General features: G+C 42.3%; 1 pseudogene; it reads left to right on the forward strand.

Moving 5' to 3' along the window:
* Positions 1-1,939: 1,939 nt before the first annotated feature.
* LOC147973713 (uncharacterized) lies at positions 1,940-2,893 on the forward strand (annotated as a pseudogene).
* Positions 2,894-4,466: the final 1,573 nt, after the last annotated feature.

Here is a 4,466-nt window from a genome sequence, read left to right on the forward strand (position 1 = left end):
ACGACCCGGCACTTGGGGGCTACATTATTCAAGTTGGGATTACATCAAATACACAAGTCTCATGTTGCTGCAAGCATGCACCATGACACTTGGGGGCTATTGCAAAGTCATTGTTTGCTCACCTTATTGAAGACCCGACTCATCACATCGTAATGAGCCGGCCCTTGGGGGCTACCAATTGCTCCTATTCAAGGTACAAATCTTTTAATCCATTATATTGAAGGGTCCACTACTCAGTTGGTAAAGCACAAGGCTCTTAACCTTGTGGACGTGGGTTCAAGCCCCATGATGGGGGTTACATCATATAATGTTATTCGCAATGAAGTATATATAAAGTCCCAGCTCAATATTATTTTACTGAGCCAGCCCTTGGGGACTACACGTTGCTGTTCAAAGTCTACATGATTATATTTACAAAGTCCCTGCTCATTATTGCATAATGACCCGGCCCTTGGGGGCTACACTGGTTGAAGTTTTTATAAGCATATGGCAATTTCAAGTCCCAGGTTGCTGCAAGCATGACACCCCGGCCCTTGCGGGCTACACATGTGGAATACTCAGTTCTGACTGGTGATTGAGATGAACAACCTAGATTTCTTCAAGCTTGCGACATTCATATTGAAGCAAGTCTTAAGCTATTGCTATGCTACCTTCTTAAATACTTGGGGGCTACAAGTGATAGGCATATAAGAGGTATATTTTCAAGCTTGATGTTAACTACAATTATGACCCGGTGCCATCAATATTTGTAAACCGGCAAGGTTCTACATTCTTAAACCGGCAAAGTTCTACATTCTTAAACCGGCTGAAGATCAGATGAATATTTCAAAGATCAACATTTTTGTTAAGCATTGGGAGCTGAGTCAAAAGAGTTATTCTTCACAATATTTCTCTATGACAAACCAATGTCAACAAATTAATTATGAAGCTGGTCTATTGACTCGGATTTTATAGAAGAAGGAAGTGACAAGGACTTAAGGATAATCAGGATCAGTTTAACATGGATAAATCCAAATTAAACTGGGGGCTAATGTCGGGGATATACCCCGCGGTATGATCCGGCCGAAGTTATAACCCAGCTGGGACTTAGTAAACCGACAGGTGTTAAAGCAGGTGGTAAACCGGCAGGTGTTAAGGCAGGTGGTAAACCGGTTGGTGTTAAGTCAGACGGTAAACCGATAGGCTGTTAAACCGGTTGATAGTTAAGACAGACAGGTAAAACAGGCAGTTAACCCAGACGGTAAACCTTCCAGTTGTTAAACCGGCTGATAGTTAAGATAGGAGTTAAGTCATATGATAACTCAACAGACATTCTTAAACCGGCAGACCATCTTAAACCGGCACCAGTTAACTCCCGGCAGGCAGTGGTAACTGGGTTACCAGGAGTTATGAAGCCCGAGACGTTATGAAGCCCAAGATGTTAAGAAGCCCATGAAGAGAAGCCATAATAGTTAAGTCTTAAGTCCGAGTTGGACTCTACATGTAACCCGCCCCTTTAACTTATATAAGGAGGGGCAGGGCTCCCCAAAGAGGAACAAGTAAGGAGAAACAATCTTAAAGGGTTAGGGTTAACTGGGAGAGCTGGTTTACGGCGACTTCCTCATCATCATAATGAGAGATAGCCTCAAACAGCACGTAGGGTTGTTACTGTATGATGTTTCCCGGGGCCCAAAGCTGTCTAAATCGTTGTCTTGTGTTGCGTCTCTCAATTCCACTCAACCCCTCTCAAGCTACCACATAGATGCGTTGGCCTCACGCCGAAGTCCTCACACTAGGACATCTGCCGTGACAATTCCACGATAGATCACGTGATCACTTAGATGATTAGAGGGATGTCTATCTAAGTGGGAGTTCTTAAGTAATATGATTAATTGAACTTAAATTTATCATGAACTTAGTACCTGATAATATTTTTGCTTATCTATGTTGTTGTAGATAGATGGCCCGTGCTGTTGTTCCGTTGAATTTTAATGTGTTCCTTAAGAAAGCAAAGTTGAAAGATGATGGTAGCAATTACACGGACTGGGTCCGTAACTTGAGGATTATCCTCATTGCTGCATAGAAGAATTACGTCCTAGAAGCACCACTGGGTGCTAGGCCTGCTGCAGATGCTGCTGGCAACGTTAAGAACGTTTGGCAGAGTAAAGCTGATGACTACTCGATAATTCAGTGTGCCATGCTTTACGGCTTAGAACCGGGACTTCAACGACGTTTTGAACATCATGGAGCATATGAGATGTTCTAGGAGTTGAAGTTAATATTTCAAGCAAATGCCCAGATTGAGAGATATGAAGTCTCCAATAAGTTCTACACCTGCAAAATGGAGGAGAATAGTTCTGTCAGTGAACATATACTCAGAATGTCTGGGTACCACAACCACTTGACTCAGCTAGGAGTTAACCTTCCTGATGATAGTGTCATTGACAGAGTTCTTCAATCACTGCCACCAAGCTACAAGAGCTTCGTGATGAACTATAATACACAAGGGATGAATAAGACTATACCTGAGCTCTTTGCAATGCTAAAGGCTGCGGAGGTAGAAATCAAGAAGGAGCATCAAGTGTTGATGGTCAATAAGACCACCAGTTTCAAGAAGAAGGGTAAAGGGAAGAAGAAGGGGAACTTCAAGAAGAACGGCAAACAAGTTGCTGCTCAAGAGAAGAAACCCAAGTCTGGACCTAAGCCTGAGACTGAGTGCTTCTACTGCAAACAGACTGGTCACTGGAAGCATAACTGCCCCAAGTATTTGACGGATAAGAAGGATGGCAAGGTGAACAAAGGTATATGTGTTATACATGTTATTGACGTGTACCTCACCAGAGCTCGCAATAGCACCTGGATATTTGATACTGGTTCTGTTGCTAATATTTGCAACTCGAAACAGGGACTATAGATTAAGCGAAGACTGGCTAAGGACGAGGTGACGATGCGCGTGGGAAATGGTTCCAAAGTCTATGTGATCGCCGTCGGCACGCTACCTCTACATCTACCTTCAGGATTAGTTTTAGACCTAAATAATTGTTATTTGGTGACAGCGTTAAGCATGAACATTATATCTCGATCTTGTTTGATGCGAGAGGGTTATTCATTTAAATCAGAGAATAATGGTTGTTCTATTTATATGAGTAATATCTTTTATGGTCATGCACCCTTAAAGAGTGGTCTATTCTTGTTGAATCTCGATAGTAGTGATACACATATTCATAATGTTGAAGCCAAAAGATGCAGAGTTGATAATGATAGTGCAACATATTTGTCGCACTGCCGTTTGTGTCATATTGGTATAAAACGCATGAAGAAACTCCATACTGATGGACTTTTGGAATCACTTGATTATGAATCACTTGGTACTTGCGAACCATGCCTTATGGGCAAGATGACTAAAATGCCGTTCTCCGAACTATGGAGCGAGCAACAGATTTGTTGGAAATCATACATATTGATGTATGTGGTCCGATGAATATCGAAGCTCGCGGCGGGTATCGTTATTTTCTCACCTTCACAGATGATTTGAGCAGATATGGGTATATCCTGAAACATTTGAAAAGTTCAAAGAAATTCAGAGTGAAGTGGAAAATCATCGTAACAAGAAAATAAAGTTTCTACGATCTGATTGTGGAGGAGAATATTTGAGTTACGAGTTTGGCCTACAGTTGAAACAATGCGGAATAGTTTCGCAACTCACGCCACCCAGAACACCAAAGCGTAATGGTGTGTCCGAACGTCGTAATCATACTTTACTAGATATGGTGCGATCTATGATGTCTCTTAATGATTTACCGCTATTGTTTTGGGGTTATGCTTTAGAGACGGCTGCATTCACGTTAAATAGGGCACCATCAAAATCCGTTGAGACGACGCCTTATGAACTATGGTTTGGCAAGAAACCAAAGTTGTCGTTTCTTAAAGTTTGGGGTTGCGATGCTTATGTGAAAAAGCTTCAACCTCATAGGCTCGAACCCAAATCGGAGAAATGTGTCTTCATAGGATACCAAAAGGAAACTATTGGGTACACCTTCTATCACAGATCCGAAGGCAAGATATTCGTTGCTAAGAATGGATCCTTTCTAGAGAAGGAGTTTCTCTCGAAAGAAGTGAGTGAGAGGAATGTAGAACTTGATGAGGTAACTGTACCTACTCCCTTATTGGAAAGTAGTTCACCACAGAAACCAGTTCCTGTGACATCTACACCGATTAGTGAGGAAGCTAATGATGATGATCATGAAACTTCAGATCAAGTTACTACCGAACCTCGTAGGTCAACCAGAGCAAGATCCGCACCAGAGTGGTACGGTAATCCAGTTCTGGAGGTCATGTTACTTGACCATGACGAACCTACGAACTATGAGGAAGCGATGATGAGCCCAGATTCCGCAAAATGGCTTGAAGCCATGAAATCTGAGATGGGATCCATGTATGAGAACAAAGTGTGGACTTTGGTTGACTTGCCTGATGATCGGCAAGCC

This window comes from Triticum urartu, chromosome 5A, assembly GCF_056163025.1.
Source record: "Triticum urartu cultivar PI428250 chromosome 5A, HENAU_Tu73, whole genome shotgun sequence".
Classification (NCBI taxonomy): Eukaryota; Viridiplantae; Streptophyta; class Magnoliopsida; order Poales; family Poaceae; genus Triticum; species Triticum urartu.